General features: G+C 39.9%; 1 protein-coding gene across 2 annotated transcripts in view; it reads right to left on the reverse strand.

Moving 5' to 3' along the window:
• The window catches only part of ASAP1 (ArfGAP with SH3 domain, ankyrin repeat and PH domain 1), a 189,093-nt gene extending 171,162 nt beyond the window's left edge, over positions 1–17,931 (reverse strand). For both annotated transcript variants that reach the window (XM_087962198.1, XM_087962197.1), the window contains exon 1: positions 17,544–17,931. The gene's annotated coding sequence lies outside the window, so the exon portion shown is untranslated. The remainder of the gene's footprint in view (positions 1–17,543) is intronic.
• Between the last annotated feature and the right edge of the window lie 282 nt (positions 17,932–18,213).

Below are 18,213 nucleotides of genomic sequence, written 5' to 3' on the forward strand. Positions count from 1 at the left end.
ACAGACTTTTAGCTGTACAATTTGGGATGTACAACCTTTGAATGGTGTGGGAATAGGAATGGATTTCCAGAGAAAAAAAATTGCAGACTACACGAACCAGAAGCATCACTTAGGTCACCCTGAGGACACAGATAAACCTCCTAGTGCTTCAATGACCATGTAAAAGGATGCAAATGACCAGCTGTCTGCAAGGAGTACAAATCCTTCCATTTCCCCCACTATCCTGTTAGAGCTGAAGAAGCTTCTTGGATGAGAAGCGAAATGTCTTCAAAAAACAACAAACAAACAAACAAACAAGAAAGTCCAGTTGCCTCCTGAAAAAGCACCTTTGGGACAACCATGAATGAGAATTACTACAGACCATTGGCACTTTACAGTATATGATAAACTGCTAGTTGCCCCAGGTGCTGAGACACCTAGAAATAAACATTTCAAATTATGCAAAGACATTTCATTATAAATGAAAGTGAAAATTCTTCTTGCAGTTTACAAGATACTGCATTTATCCCAGGACTAGTAAAGCTTGACACAAGCCAGAAAACTAGGCATTCTTTCATTAAAATTTGGTATGTCGTGACTTTTAAAAGAGGCCAGCTGGATTAAGTTGTTTGATCAGTCCAGCATCTTATTTTTCCACAAAGACCAGCCAATGTTTCTGAGAAGTTTTAAAGCAAGGCATGGGGGTTTTTCATATTTGGGAGAGTTTACTTTTGTAAAACAGGAAGGACAATGCACTAAGAATTTATACAAGTAGACAGATTTTTCCTCTTCTCATAAAATCAATATTGCGGGCCATTGCAAACATAGGGATTGACGCTGTATTGAAACATCACGTTGTGTTTTTCCCCTGATTTTCATTCAGTTTGATAGAATATTTACTTTTTTTTTTCCCCAAAAAAGGAAAAACCAACTGCAAGTAAAATTCTCAGGGACAAAGTATGCAGCTCTTGGACTAAATAAGTTACAAAGGGAACATGTAAATGTAATCATTTTTTTTTCAATTGTAAAATCCTTGGCTTCCCGTGTTTCTTCAAAAAATGCACTATTCTATTTCCCAGAGTTATTTTTTTCCAACTGTGAAGAATTGGAAGATCAAGGGACAATCTTCTCATAGTCAAACAAGCTCAAAATCACCACCATGTAAAAACTGAAAGATTCTGAAGAGCCCTGATAATGTGGAAGTGTGGGAAGAATTTTTTTTTTTTTTAGAAATTACAAGGTAGACTTCAGCATACTTTTAAATGGTGGGAAATTCAAGGAAGTACGGTAACTTTTTGTGCAATATTTAGGCTGATCCCCAGGATTTTAATATATGGTGATCTTCACTAGCTTAAATGGCTTTAAGAAGAGATTAGCAAATAAAAATGACCTTGAACTTCCCAGCTTTTTAAAAGTATTTTTTTATATTGTATATTTTTAAGAATGTTAACTTACTCATATTTTGCTTCAGTAGAGTACAGGGTTAACATGGCCAGGAAAACATTTTTAACACCTTCTCTGGAATAACATCATAACCAACAGAAATTAACTTGGTTTTATATGTTTGATAGTGAAAAATCAGGTTCCACTCCAGGAAACCCCCCCTACCTTATTGCAACTATCAACAAGTGCCTAAATTTCCTTCCTTATCCATTCTTTTCTTCTTTTTATTTGTAATTCCTTTCTTTACAGAATTTAATTTAAGTTAAAGCTTGTAGTGTCTTATTAGATATTTTTATCAGACTCAGGCTGTTCTTTTCTAGGTGAAAGACAGTGTAAGGTACTTTCAATCATTCATTCATTCATTCATTCATTCATTCATTCATTCATTCATAAAGTCAGTCAGTCAGTCAGTCAGTCATTCAGTCCATCCGTCAGTCCATCACCTAAGAGGCAACAGGCAAACTTCTCTGCTGACTTATGACTGTATTTCATGCTTATGACTGTTGTACCACCCCCATGGTCATGTGAATCCAGACATTTGGCAACTGACTGATATGTATGGTGGTTGCAGTACCTTGTGGTCACATCAGTAGTAGATAACAGATAATCAAAGTTGGAAGGGACCTTGTAGGTCATCTAGTCCAATCCCTCACCCAAGAAGGAGACCCTACAGCATTTCTGATAGATGGGAGTCCAATCTCTTCTTGAAAGCCTCCAGCCTCCCACAACTTCTGAAGGCAACTTCTGTTCCATGGGTTGATTGTTCTCACTGTCACAAAATTTCTCCTTATTTCTAAGTTAAATCTCTCCTTGTTCAGTTTCCATCCATTATTCCTTGTCTGGCCTTCAGGTGCCTTTGAAAATAGCTTGACCCCTTTCGTCTCTGTTGCAGCCCCTCAAATATTGGAAGACTGCTATCATGTCTCCCCAGGTCCTTCTCTTCACTAGTGGGATTCAAACTTGTTTACTACCAGTTCTATACGAGCACGCTTTGCTACAGCTTACCTTCTAGGGCAGCCCCTGTAAGTAAAACAGCTGAGGCGTGGGAATTCACTCTGCCGCACGAATCAGCTGAGCTGAAAAACGCAGAAATATAGGACAGGATCGGATGGGGAGGGCGGGCAGGGCCAGTTGATTGTCGGAGCTACCGGTTCGTTAGAACTGTTCCAAACCAGCAGCGTCCCACCACTGGGTCACATGATCATTTTTGGGGGGACCTCCTGTCAATGGGGAAGCCAGATTTACTTACTTACTATAACACTAACTAACTACAACTGCAGTGATTCACTTAGCGGTCATAGCAAGAAAGATGCCAAACTCACTTAGCAACTGTCTTGGCTCAGCAACAGAAATTTTGGGCTGAACTGTGGTCGTAAGTCAAGGTCTACTATTGACCTCACCCCTTTCCTAAGAGGTCTGTAGGGGGCGTGCATAAGCGCACCAATGTGCCTACCGTCCCTGTCCTATTACTGTATTTCTTTCTTTTTTTCCCCTTATATGTATCCATGTATTCATAACTATGTTTTTACTTATACCTATTATCTTGTAAGCAACTGACAAAAAAAAATAAATAAATAAATAAATAAATAAATAATAAAAAATAGATAAATAAAGAAATAAAATTTCCTGGATCTATTTCTCATTCGCCCAGCTGGACTCAGTTCCATGTTGTTGCCCAGTTAGGGAAAGCAAAATGGACATTAAAGAAGGCATTTTTGAAGGAAGAAAGACCAGATGGAGGAAACATGACCCTATCTGATTCACCAGTCACCTCCCCATTCCATGCAACGGCATTATGAGCAAAATAAGAAGCTGAGCGCTTCCTTTCTATGAGTAATTTCCCCTTGGGCTCCATGGTTTGCCATGGGTATTTGAACGCCTTGAATACACAAGCGTTGCAGTCTTTCTTATTTAGGGAAATGATACCACTGGTTTGGTTGGAGGATCTTCTAATGCCTGTGACAGGGGACGGTTATCACAATTAAACAGTTGGGAAATATATTCCCCTCTCCAGATTAAGTTTCTGCATTTCTAAGATAAGCCTGTGAAGCTTCTGTTCTCTGGGGAATTATTTGATCTGATGGGCTGTCAAGGACAAAAATTGAATGACAAAAATGGTGCACGCTAGGAACCAAGTTACTTCATGTAAACTGGAAATTGTTTCCTTCCTTCCTTCCTTCCTTCCTTCCTTCCTTCCTTCCTTCCTTCCTTCCTTCCTTCCTTCCTTCCTTCCTTCCTTCCTTCCTTCCTTCCTTCCTTCCTTCCTTCCTTTCTTTCTTTCTTTCTTTCTTTCTTTCTTTCTTTCTTTCTTTCTTTCTTTCTTTCTTTTTACTGTGGAGTACCATAACATTTCTAGGAATCATTCAGGCTGTTAGCAAGGTCATACATGTTCAGCCCTTCATACTGGAAAAAATAGGCAGGGCCAGGACAGAGACAGTGAGCAGGGTATCAACCAGAGGTGGTATTCAGCAGGTTCTGATCGGTTCTGGGGAACTGGTAGCAGAAATTTTGAGTAGTTCGGAGAACCAGCATATACCACCTCTGGTTGGCCCCGCCCCCATCTATTCTCTGCCTCCCGAGAAACAGCTGATCGGCTGGATCTTCTCTTGTTGCCCTGCACAGGAGAATGGAGCTAGAAAGCAGGTTAGTGGGGTGGGGAGGGAATGGAGATTTTGCAGTATCCTTCCCCCAGGAGTGGAGAAGGAATGGACATTTTGCAGTATCCTTCCCATGCCATGCCCACCAAGCCATGCCCACAGAACCGGTAATAAAAATTTTTGTATCCTACTACTGTCACAATAGCAGTTTCATTTCTTAGTACAGTAAACCACCAGAATCAAAACAACATGAAACAATGTTAATCACTGATTATGTATTTTCCTTCACCAAAAATTTATCTCTACTTGAAGGCCAAAGAGAGCTTATTGTGGAACCTCTATTATTTCCTTTTCCCAAGAGAAGCTCTGGGTTAAATTTGGATCAGGGCCAACAGCAAAATTAGGTCAAGTCTACTTTTTCCCTTTTTTCATATCTTTGTTTCTGAATTTGCCTTTGTTCTGAAATTGCAATTCACTGGTCCTCTTATGTCAGCTAAGCCAGGGGTGTCTCCAACCTTGGTAACGTTAGGACTTGTGGACTTCAATTCCCAGAATTCCACAGCCAGTCATAGTGAGGAAATCTGGGAATTGAAGTCCACAAGTCCTAAAGTTTCTAAGGTTGGAAAGCCCTAAGTCACAGTGAGAGAGAAAGACATCCAGCCTGTTTTCTTTCTTTTTTTTTAAAAAAAGTTTTTATTCAAGAAAAAAATATTTTAAAAAGAGAATCAAGTTCTCACATTTTACAGTGTTTTCATAACAGTGTACATCTCTATTAGTGTTAATTGAAATCATTTACTACAAAGATATTTTAAATAATTCCCAGTTTCTTACTTATCTATTAATATGTCATGATACATTGTTTGTTTTTCTATGTTACTACACTACTACACCTATATACATAGCTATACTATACATATATACATAGCTATACATTTATCCTTATTTCTGTTGTTCCATAATATTTCTTTAATCATTTATCATTCTTTAGTTCTTTTTCATTTAATCATTTGTACCATGTATTCCATGTTGTAAAAAATTCTCCCTCTTCCTTGTTTTTTAATATCATAGTTAATCTGATCATTTCTGTGCATTGGTAAATTTTGTTGATTACTGCTAAATCTGTGGGTACCATTGTTAATTTCTAATTTGGGGCAAAGGCTATTATTGCTGCTGTGATGATGTGTAGTATTAGATGCTGTTTTTTTTTTTTTTACTCCATGACAGTTCTGATATTCCCAATAAGAAGGTCACTGGAATGAGTTTAATCAAAGATTAGACATCCAGCCTATTTTCTGGACTTCAGTCTTCAGTGTGTAGCATGTAGAAATTGGCTGTGGTTTTTCTTACATAGTTATATTGAGGAGCAATCTGTAATTACTTTAGGGAAACCTGTGCCACAGACATTAATTTTAATGTAAACCAGAGAAGGAAGTAGAGAGAGAAGGAATTGTGTGAGAATTGTATGAGTAATTCTGCAGCCTTAAAACATTATTCTGAAGCTTATTCATGTCCTATTTTTTCTTTTCCTAGTTTCCTTCCACAAATTATAATAATAATTATTATTAATAATAATATTTATTGAATTTATATTGCCGCTTATTCGCTCATGGCGACTCAATGTAGAGTTGACTATTTTTTTTTTTTAAAAAACAAGTTTTATTAAAAGTTTCAACAACAAACAAATCATTACATATTAAATCTTTCCCTGTCTTTCTACAATAATTTCCCAAATATTCTCATAAAACACAAACAAACACAAACAAACATAAAAAAATCTTTTAGTAAAGTACCTTGGCCCCAGTTACCTCTCTTTGCATGGGCTAAAATAATAGCACATATCACTCTTCACATTTCTATCTTATTTAATCCATCTTAATTAAATCATTAAATTTGTATCTTTTGCCCATTCATTTATCTCTCTATCTCTTCTTATAATAAAAAAAATTTCTCCTGAAATCACTAATCAGAGTATGATGCCTTTCTATCCTCCCCCTAAGTTAGTAAAATTAACATTCAGCATAACAAATACCCAATTTGGTTCTGCTTGGTACATTCTATCCACCAAAAATGTTTAAATACATTGTATCCTCCTTTCCTTCGATATTTTATTACATTTTAAAAATCAATCATTATTAAAAACTTCAACATTTTAATTTCTTATTAAATCTTAAACCATTCTAATTTACTATTTCAAATATAAATGTTACAATACCATCTTTTGTACCTTAGCAGAATCTTTCTTACATAAAATTATATTTCATCCTTTGTCTCTAAAAAAATCCCTCTTCTCCCATCCAATTTTAAAGCTTTGAGGCTTTTCTCCGCCTTTCCCCTTTCTTTCTTCCCCCACCAAATCTTCCTACCCCCTTCTTCTTCTAACCTCTACCTTGCTGGGATCCCTTCTCTGTTGTGTTCCCTTTTTCTCTTGTTTGTTATCATTATATTTACTTTGCATCATATTTTTCTCTTTCTCAAATGTTTTTTAGATCTTAAGTCCTTCATTTTCCTTGCTCTCTTCCTTCCTTCTTCCTTAGCTAAGTTTTGGGATTCAATGAAGATGGCGTCTTCGTCTCTTCCTTGTTGTTCTTCTTCCGTTTCCATCTGTTCCATTGTCTGTTGGTAATTGACCAACGCCATCTCTAGAAATAGAAAAGCTTTTTCCATGCCATCTTTGCAGGTTGCTTTTGTTTGCTCATATTCATCCCTCAGGTCTTCAAAAAAGGAAAGCCATTATAAATAAATCTTTTCTTTTCTTTATTCCTCTTTCTTCTTACACCAACCAAATATTCCGAGAGAAAGGCAAAACAATCCCAAAATCCACAATCCTCAATAAATCCAAGCAAGCCAAAATTCCCCCTTCCTCTTCCAGGGTGGTATCAAACAAATAAAAAAAAGAATCCAAGTCTATATTTTAAAGCCTTATTAAGATTGTATTTCTGTCCTCAAGTCTTCAAGGCATCTCCTCCAACAAGATCCAAATTTATATATTTTCTTTATCCTCTCCCTTCCGGCTTAATTCCGTCGGGAGGGAGAGTAAACTTTCCCTTCAGCACCTCAAAATAGCCGCTTTTTTTCCTCTTGTGGAAGAAATCATCAGAAAACCATCTTTTCCAGGAATTAAATTAGATAAATCTCAAAGCCCTGGGTGACCAAGAAGAACTTTTACTTTCAATAACTTTCTCTTCTTCCTCCTGCGCATACTTGCCCGGCTGTCAACTTCTTTGTGGCGGCCATTACGGACCGCCGCTGCACCGTCCTGGTAACAGGGGTTCTGCCGGCCAGGGAGGGGGTCTGCAACACCCCCAAACCCTTCCTCCGGATCCCCCTTACCTTCAGCTACCCCTGCAGGGCAGCCTTGCTCCGCACCCGTCCGGGTCGGAGCCCCAAAACGGCTAGCGCGGCAGGGATCGCGCAGCTTCGCGAATCCCTACCGCTCGCGAAGCCGACAAACCGGAAAACCTATGTAGAGTTGACTATTTTATTCCATTTTCAATCAAATGCATTAGTTGCAACAGGAATTGACCAACGAGATTGTCACTCAGACTTAACGTTGTGGGCTGAGATAATGATTGGCAGAAAGTCACCCAGATGGCTTTCATTCCTCAGGCAGAACTAGAACTCACAGCCTCCTGGTGATTGGTCCACCCAGATGGCTTTCATGCCTCAGGTAGGACTGGAACTCACAGCCTCCTGGTGATTGGTCCACCCAGATGGCTTTCATGCCTCAGGCAGGACTAGAACTCACAGCCTCCTGGTGATTGGCCCACCCAGATGGCTTTCATGCCTCAGGCAGGACTGGAACTCATAGCCTCCTGCTGATTGGTCCACCCAGATGACTTTCATGCCTCAGGCTGTGACTGGAACTCACAGCCTCCTGGTGATTGATCCACCCAGATGGCTTTCATGCCTCAGGCAGGACTAGAACTCACAGCCTCCTGGTGATTGCCACAAAATCACCCAGCTGGCTTTCATGCCTAATACTAGAACTCAGTCTCCTGGTTTCTAGCCCCATAATTTAAGCAGTGGACCAGACTGTCTCTCTTTCATGTTCTCTAAAATAACTTGCCAAAAAAAGTGAAGGAAGCTTTTTCCCCCCCTACAGAATCTATGGGATTTGCTGATGGCTATACATTTAAACTCCTTTATGAATGGTTTACAGAAATCTAAAAAACATACATAGTAGAGCCATTGGTGCTTACAACAATGTATGGCGATAAGGTTCTTAAGAATCAAAAGCAGCCATGTTGAAGAGGAATAGTGGATATGATTCTACCACTTTCTTTCTGTGACTGCTCTGTCATGCTCCTCATGTATCATGACAACCAAAGAGAATATATAATAATACCTTCAGAAAGTCTGTCCTCACAGGGTTTTCCGCTTAATCAAAATCAAGCTGCCTTGCACTGTTCCTCTAGTTCAGAGATGTCAAACTCAATTTCATTGAGGGCCACATCAGGGCTGTAGTTTGACCTGTTGACAGTGGTGGGATTTAGCCAGTTCGCACCAGTTGGGAGAACTGGTTGTTAACTTTCTGAGCAGTTTGGTGAACTGGTTGTTGGAAGAAATCTGTAAGGCATCCAGAAAGTATCCATGATATCAATCGCTCCGAGACATATTCTCTCCAATTGATTTATTTAGGAACAGATCTGGTATGTCTAAGGCAATTTCCCAAAGTGAAAGTATTTTCGAGCATTACACAGAATCCACCTTCTCTCCTTCTACTTCTACACTTCATAAATCACGAGAACCAATTAACTGCAACTGGAATTTCTTAGTACGACGTACAGAATAACCTTGAACTTTTCAACTCCTCCACCCCCCCTCCCATTATGTGGCAGCTGAATTTCAAAGCTGACAAAATCATTAGGGCAGAGAACCAGTTGTTAAATTATTTGAATCCCACCACTGCCTGGGGGTCCAGGTGTGGGGGGGGCATGGCTCACATACGCAGTCTCCCCAAGCTCCGTTTTTGCTGGCAGAGGGCTGCAGGAGGCCATCACAGCTGAAAACGGAGCCTGGGAGGGCCACACGCAGTCCTCCTGAGCTCCATTTTCACTGGCACAGGCAATGCAGGCCGGTCCTTCGCTGCTTCCAGGGCAGCCTCACAGACCGGATCTAAGCACCATGCAGGTTGGATCCAGCCCACAGGTCTTGAGTTTGACCCCCACCTGCACTAGATGCCAGATTTTCTGAACAAACAAATTCTGATGAGACCCGTGTTCCATATTCCTTCAAATGACCCTCTGCTTATTTAAGATGATGTTCTGCTACCCTCAGAGAGAGTTAGAAGAGCAATATTCTGTTTGCAACACCTCTTATTGTACAGTACCTCTGCTACATCAAAATGGAACTCCTGTTGATGGAAATCTGTGAGATGAGAAGCACAGCAGACCTCCATTCCATTCAATTTTTTAAAAAAAAGAATGAGAAATCCCATGCTCAAATTATTTACATAGCTACCACTCCATACTTCAGACAGGAAATACTAGCATTAATCTGTTGAAAATATACTGTTGTAGGATTTAAGGAGGATGTTGTTGAGCAGTGTTGGACTTAAAATTTTAGTGACCGTGGTGTATATCAGGGGCCTATAAACTTGGCAACTTTACAACTTGTGGACTTCATGACTTGCTGTGGAATTCTGGGAGTTGAAGTCCACAAGTCTTAAAAGTTTCCAAGTTTGGAGACCTTTGGTCTAGATATCAGATTTCCTAATGTTTTGCCAGTAACTAATTTGTATAGACTACAGACAACTGAGCAGGAACTCCGTGGGTTCCTGCCTTTATATTCAGGGGTCCTGACTTCTGATTGGCCTTTAGACAAGCTGGTTTCCAATTGGTGCAGGTTGATGAAAGCTGGTCTGTAATGGTTTTTTTTATGCCCAGTCCTGACTGGTCATCTTGGTGGTGTTAGTTTCTGATCAGTCCTTTGTTTATGCTAATGTAGGCAAAGAACAGGCAGAGTTGGGGTGAAATTAAACAAGTCATCAGCCTAGAATCATTATGTTGCCACAAGTGATTTGAATCTAACTCCTCTTGAATTTTGTTGACCCTTATCTGGTGCTAATTTAGTACTTAGGTTAGTTGATTAGATTAATGTCAGGCACAAAGGATCAGGATCACACACAAATTCCAGTTCAGAAGATTTATTGCTCAAACTTATACACAAGAATCTAGTCAACTAACATGCGATACTAACTTGGCGCCAGTTAAGGGTCAACAGATTTAGGCCATTTGTGGGAATGTAATGATGGTTTACCTAACTCTGCCCTCCTAGCTCCACCTTCTCTTCTCCTACAGTTAGCCTCTGATTGGTCATTTTGAAATGATTATTCCTGATTGGTTCTTGGCATGTACTGGATTCTGTTTGATAATTTGAGCAGCTGATTTCCCATTGGCTCCTTATGCAGGAAACTTCCTGATTTGCTCATCTCTTCACAATTCTGTGGAAGACCTAGGAAGTAGAGAGCCCATGGTTGTATGCCGAATGTCATGACAATTAATCTCAAAGGATTTTGCTTTAGTTATTTTATGATGGAAAACGCTCATCAGAATGAATGAATTTGCCAAAATCCATTTCATTCAATTTTCCTGCCAGAAATTCATTCCAATCAGTTTTTACATTAATTTGCTTTAAAAAAAAAAAAAAAGACACAATTGTTATTCCTTTGAAAATGGTCACTTGCTTCTCTTTATGTATGCATTTACCCTTTTTAGAAATATCAGTAGCTTTATTAACACTATGTGCACATTTCTCTCATAACACATTTTTCTGTACATGCTAATTGCAGGTGGTGAAGACTAAAAAGAGTGTATAACAGAGATACACATTTGTATAACCTCTTATGACTATCTTATTGACTCCCTCAGGAATTTTATAAATGTCTGAAAATATGAAATGGCCAGTCCTACACTAAATACATATTTAAATAAATAGGCAACTTTCCAAGAGAACATGCCCCCCCAAAATGAATGATATGAAGATTCCTTCCAATTATATCAGGTTAATGTTGTAACTCTTGTATTCATGAAACATTTATCAAAGAAGCATGTTTACTGTTATGAAAATATCCCCATTTAGGTCAGAAACAGGAGAGACCATATTGTGCGATTTGGTTCTTTTTAGGGCATTAAGAATTTTTTTTTTTTTTAAAAAAAAAAAACTACATCAACAGGATGCAATACAGAAATGACAACCTATGAGTCAGATTAAATCCCAGTGGGTTTATTTCAAAACTTGAGTCTTGGTTTTCCATAGCTAATTTTTGTTGTTGAGAAAAACAGCATAAATTTGTCCCACCCTTTCATATACAAACCCATAGCAAGCGACCCAAGTTCAAATCATCAGGTAGGCTAAAACTATTTGCAGACACACCCGCTGAATATTGCATCCTGAAAATTAGGTTTATGACTAAAGGAAACTCTTCAAAAGTAAAATTCAAATTGGACATATGCTGGCTCAGAGCTTTGTGACTGAATCAAATTAATGGGAAACGCAGCTGTCCTGCTCTCGTTTTTTTATTAGTGAGTTCTCATGGCCGTCTTAGGCTCGCCCTAGTTATAATACTACAATGTCAGTAAAACCACAACTATCAGGTTTCCCAATAATATCACTCAGAAGAGTGTTTCTCGACATTGGCAACTTGAAACAAAATGTGGACTTTAACTTCCAGCATTCTCCAGCCAACATGCTCTAGAACAGTGTTTCTTGAACTTGGCAACTTTAAGATGGGTAGAAGACTCAGGGGTGTGATTCAACCAGTGTAACAACCGGTTTGGTGAGCATGCGTGGTCTACATTTCAAAAAGCCCATTTGCAACTCAGTTGCTTACCTTCTGCTGCATCCCCGGTGAGTAAAACAGCGGATGCGCGGTAAACTGCTCTGCCGCGGAAATAAAGCACAGGAAAGAACAAGGGTGGGTAGGTGGGGCCAAAGGCTCACCGGAACTACCGGTTCACCTAAACTGGGCCATACCGGTAGAATCTCACCCCTGGGTACTTTAACTCACAGAATGCCCCAGCCAGCATGTGTAGTTGTGTAGAAGATGTCCTATTCTCTCAGGATATGTGTTCCCATTTCCTTAAGACCTCAATTAGAGTTACCACCTCAACTGAGCCCAAAAGTTTGCAATGACCCCAAGGCACTGCAACCATCATAAGTTTGAGTCAGTTGCCAAGCATCTGAATTTTGAGCATGTGACCATGGGAATGCTACAATGGTCGTAAGTCACTTTTTTCAATGCCATTGTAAGTTTGAACAGTCACTAAATGAACCATTGTGGGGCAAAGATTACCTCTAGGTGCATTCTCCCAATCTACATGTTATTTTGCACAAATCCCTTTTATGCAGTAAGCAGTTTTTGAGTTACAAAACTACATGATCGCTACAATGATCTAGGTGGCCCTTCTGTGGAGTTTTGGATTAGAACATAGAAGAACAGAGTCTGAAGGGACCTTGGAGGTACTGAATAGAATAGAATAGAATAGAATAGAATAGAATAGAATAGAATAGAATAGGGAATAGAATAGAATATGAGAATAGAATAGAATAGGGAATAGAATAGAATAGAATAGAATAGAATAGATTAGAATAGAATAGAATAGGAGAATAGAATATGAGAATAGAATAGGGAATAGAATAGAATAGAATAGGGAATAGAATAGAATAGAATGGAATGGAATGGAATGGAATAGAATAGAATAGAATAGGGAATAGAATAGAATAGAACAGAATAGGGAATAGAATAGAATAGAATAGGGAATAGAATGGAATGGAATGGAATGGAATAGAATAGAATAGGGAATAGAATAGAATAGAATAGAATAGAATAGAATAGAATAGAATAGAATAGAATAGAATAGAATAGAACTTGGAGGTTTTCTAGTCAGCCTCCTGCTGAAGCAGGAGAACCAATACAATCTCAGACAGGTGGCTGTCCAGTCTCTTCTTAAAAACCTCCAGTGATGAGGCACCCACGATTCCTGAAGGCAAGCTGTTCCACTGGTTAAGTGTCCTCACTGTTAGGAAGTTTCTCCTTAATTCCAGGTTGCTTCTCTCTTTGATCAGTTTTCAACCGTTGTTTTTTGTCCTGCCCTTTAGTGCTTTGGAGAATAATTTGATCTTCTCTTCTTTGTGGCATCCCCTCAAATACTGGAAGACTGCTCTCATGTCACCTCTAATTCTTTTTTTCTTTAGACTAGCCAGACCCCAAACTCTGCAGCCATTCTTCATACAGTTTAGTCTCCAGGCCTTGGATCATCTTAGTTGCCCTTTTCTGAACTTTTTCCAAAGTCTCAACATCTTTTTTTGTAGTATGGTGACCAAAATTGGTTGCAGTATATAAACCAAATAAAATTGATTGCAGGTCATTTATTCCAATCCCCTGCCCGAACAGGAGGTCCTCTACCATTTCTGACAGATGGCAGTCCAGTCTCTTTTTGAAAGCTTCCAGTGATGAAGCTCCCACAACTTCTGAAGGCAACTTCTGTTCCATGGGTTGATTGTTCTTCCATTGGTTGAAGAATGAATTGTCATTCTTCAATCCCTCACAGACAAACCTTTTCGGTGGTGGGACCTGCCTTATGGTATCATGTTATCTTCCATCATAGTAGAAGAACAGTTACTATCAATTATTTTGATGATTATTAAAAAACTCCTCTTGTAACCCGTATCTTGTCTCTGTTTAACATCTTCATCCTCCAACTTTTTAAAGTTCAGATCTTATAGTGGTTGTCTCAATTAGTTCTTGGTTAAGAAATATGGTTTTCAGTTGATGGTAGATGGGGAAGGGTATATAAATAAAGAATTTTCCGTGTATCAGCAAATAACCTGACTTGGATTCACTTAAAAGCACCAGAAAAAGTTCTCGCCTATTTCTAGAAAGCAACACAATTTAAAAGTATGCTGACACCAACCTGCGGCACAGCTTCGTTAATCAGCTCCCAAATGTGTCTGAAATAAGACATTCTTCCAGTTTCAAGAAAATTTAAATTAAACCTTATTATTCCCTCCCTCATCCTGTCTTAATCTGCCTGCCAAGGGGGAGACTTTTCGTAACTAAAGTTCAGATTGCTTTGTGCTGCCTGATCCCGATGCACAATTATTCACCAGCAAGCATTGCTGAGTTTAAAACCGTGCATGTGTTTTTTAAGACCTTCAGGTTTTTTGGGGGGAAAAATTTCCTCCTTCTCCAAACTTTGCATCTTTAAGATTCATCAATAATTCTTTTTTGTTCGTTGGTTTCTTTCATTTTAAGAATGCCTCCATTAAATCAGGAACTAGACCAGGGGTGGGATTCTACCGGTTCGGACCGCTTCTATAGAACCGATTGTTATGATTCTGCGTAGTTCAGAGAACCAGCAAATCGTGCCCCTGGCTGGCCCCGTCCCTCTCTGCTGGCTCCCACACTGTTTTTGGCCTCCTGGGCCTCAGGGAAGCGTCCTGGGAGCAAAAATGCCCCCCCAGGAGGCTTCCCTGAGGCCCAGGAGGCCAAAAAAACCGGACCGCGGGTGGGGGGGTGCTGCAAAAAAAGAAGAAACCACGCCCACCCAGTCACATGGCCATGCTCACCTAGCCACTCCCACCTGGCCACGCCCACAGAACCGGTAGTAAAAAATATTTGCATCCCACTCCTAAGCTAAACATACCTAACCCATTGGAAATGGACCGAGGAAAGATGGAATTGTTGAAATATTACTCGACTTCTAAGAATACAGGTAGTCCTCAACTTATGACAACAATGGGGGGGGGGGGCAACATTTCTGTGGCTGAGCAAAACATTTGTTAAGTGAGTCCCCCCCCCCCTTTTCCGACCTTCCTTGCCACAGTGGTTAAAGTGAATCATTGCAATTGTGAAGTTAGTAACACGGTTGTTAAGCAAATTGGGCTTCCCCATTCACTGTGCTCATCAGAAAGTCACAAAAGGGGATCACATGACCCCAGGATAAATGACCCCATCGTAAATAGGAAACAGTTGCCAAGCATACGAATTTTGATCACGTGTCCATGGAGATGTGGCATAAGTGTGAAAAACAGTTATAAGCCACAGCTAGTCCTTGACTTACAAACTATAATTGGGATAGGATTTTCCATGACTAAACTACCAGTAGTACAGGGTCGTTAAGCAAATCACCTCCAATTGTATCACCTTTTTGCCATGGTTGGTAAGTGAATCCTTGCAATTATTAAGCCCATCTGGCTTCCCCCATTGACTTTTCTTTTAAGAAGCCAGTTGGGAAAGTCGTAAATGGAGATAGCAATAGCACTTAGACTTATATACCACTTCGTAGTGCTTTGCGGCCCTCTTTAAGCAGTTTACAGAATCAGCCTATTGCCTCCAACAATCTGGGTCCTCATTTTACCCACCTCGGAAGGATAGAAGTGGAGTCAACCTCGACTCTGGTGAGATTCGAGCTGCCAAATTGCAGGCAGCCAGCAGGCAGTAGAAGTAGCCTGCAGTACTGCATTCTAACCACTGTGCCACCACAGATTGTATGACCCTGGGGTGCTGAAACCATTGTAAATACACACCAGTTGCCAAGCATCCAAATTTTGCTACTGTGACCACAGGGGTTGTCATGCCCCTGTCAGAGTCTGAATCCGAGGAGGAAGATGAATAGCTAACAGGGAGTGGGAGTGTGGCTCCGTTGGCTGTGGAGAAAACTGGGGAAGGGCAATGTCCGGCAGGGCAGAGCAGGGAAGAGGTAGAACAAGGGAGAGGGAATTCAGAGGAAGACCCAGGCCCACCCCCTTTTCATCCTAGGGCATGCAGGGAGGAATGGAGAAGAGAGCAACGTGGGTTGTGTGGCTTACGGGGGAGGAAAGGGCCCTTCATTATCTACATCTGGGAAGAGAGTTTAAAAGAAATGCAGGCTGCGTGCAGCAGCTGCTGGGAGAAAACGTGAGTTTATCTTGTGTTAACTTTTCTTATCTGTGTTCCTGACGTTTTTCCAACCATGTTGAGTTCTGCCGTGCCTTCACGTCTGGAATTCTTGCTCCCGCCCTGCTCAACTAATTACCTCCTTTGCCTTGATTGGACTTATGGTTACAGTTTTTGTTGACAACATTTTGGATTTGATTCTCTGCAGTCAACGGCTGTTCCTGGGAAAGTTTTTCTCCAGTCAGAAGGTAACCAGGACATTGAGGGCAAAATTGGAGCTAATAAAGGGACTAACTGATTAACTGACTGTGTTGCCTTTGTGCCATCCCTGGGGCGATCACAGGGGTGCTGCTACTGCACAGGGGTGCTGCTACTCATGAGAACTGGTTGTAAGTCACATTTTTAGTGCTGCATAGTCACTACAGAAATGGTTGTAAGTAGAGGAGTATCTTGTCTCCAGTGAAACTACTAGGTTGAATGAAAAAGTCTTATTACTTTTAACACAACATGAGAATAAGCAGGAGAGAATCGCATAGCATGTGTGAATAGGATCATAATTTCTAACATTCTGTGTGTCATCAGATTGCTGAAGAGGCACTCTCCATATAAATCCAATGAAACTTTCTCTCTAAACTTCACACAATGCTATGTTTCAGGCAAATATTTTAAATGCAACTTTTAAAATCAGTTTTCCTGCACGAACCTTGAATAATGATGCACAGTAAACCTCTCCTTCAACGGTTTTCAATATTGCATACAGTCCTGTGATCTTAAATTCTCAGATTCCATGGAAAGGATGCAGAATAATCACCCAATTCACTGGAGTTTACTTCTGAGTAATTAATTATTACTGAAGTAACTGGTTCCTACCAATTTTGCCTTATTCCCTGGTAAGGATTGACTGCCTTAGTGTAGATTACACTACTTGAATAGCAAAAAAGTTGATCTGAATTTGAATGTACTTTCTAAACAACATTCAGGATTTAAAAAGTCAGATCACATTTTTATTGCCTTGAAGGTAATCTAAAGGTCTTATTTAAAATAAATAAATAGAAAGTTCGTATTGCTTCTCTAGGCTGAAAACTTTAGGAGTAAAATTAGCTTTTTGCTGACTGCTCCTCTTCGCTTTATCTCCTTTGGCTCAGGGAGATTTGAAAAGTAATTTAGTCTCTGCATTGGGCCAAAATTAAAAAGAAATAAAACCTGTGGCCTCGATATGCAACGGGTTTTGAAATAATGCAAATAAAAGCCATCCATAACGATGATGTTGTTTGAAGTGGCGAGAAGGAAAGAAAACTTTTAATTTAAGTTTGATTTTTAGCCACGATCGGGACAATCGGTGGACATGTGGCTTCTTTTGCAGAACCAGAAATCTGCCCACAAGTGCTGTTCTTAAAAAAATGAATTTTTTTCCCCCAAAGTAAGGATTTTTGAGCCTGGAAATCTTTCTAAATTACATATTTAGCAACAACATTAGCCAGTGAACAGCATGCATCCCCCAGCAGTTAAAATATAAATGTATCCATAAAGCAAATAATTTTGTGGTCTGCAACGTTATTTAAAACATCCCAATTTAAGGAACACAAAGTTGGCCTGGACCATTTTTTCCTTAATCCACAATCCCTAAACCAGCAGCTTTAACTCACCAAGACTCGTCCTGTTTGAAGTCCCATTCCAGAAGAGCATGCCAAAAGGAGGGCCATCATTCCATTGTCTTGCAAGGGATAAAATTATTTTCCAACACGGAGCTGGGGAAAAAAAAAAGGAGAGAAAAGGGGAAAAAAAAAAAAGAAGAAGGCACGCTGCACCAATAGGAAATTCCCAGGAATTTTTGTTGTTTGCTTGCTAGATTAAAACAAAGCACACCCTAAAGTCCAGGGATCCAGATATATTTTCTGGGGGTTCCTAAAACGTTTTGATTTTCATCCATGAAAATCTTGGCTGGTGAGAGGAGACAGAAATACAGTTTGGAAGGGAAGTCCACTCATGTGAGCTGAAAAGAAGAAAGGCCACGCACTGGACACCCTTCAGACTGATAGATTTCAGGAAATCCAAACATTTAAACAGGAAATCTGAATACTAGATAAACATGCTATAATCTCCAGTGTTAGCTTGGAACTTGGCTGGTTAACCCTTCCTTGGCTGAGAGCTGGAGAGGGAAACTCAGTCAGATGGGCTTTTTGTAACTGGATCTCTTTAACAGTTCCCTCTTCGCTTCCATGTGCCAACAGAAAGATCTTGTTCTGAATGCCTTTCTCCCTTCCCTACCCCCATTTATTTAAAAAAAGTTACTAGCATCTGGCCAAAGAAATTTAA

Source organism: Notechis scutatus, chromosome 3 (genome assembly GCF_049901735.1).
Source record: "Notechis scutatus isolate UNSWTSFEM ecotype Mainland chromosome 3, rNotScu1.2, whole genome shotgun sequence".
NCBI lineage: Eukaryota > Metazoa > Chordata > Lepidosauria > Squamata > Elapidae > Notechis > Notechis scutatus.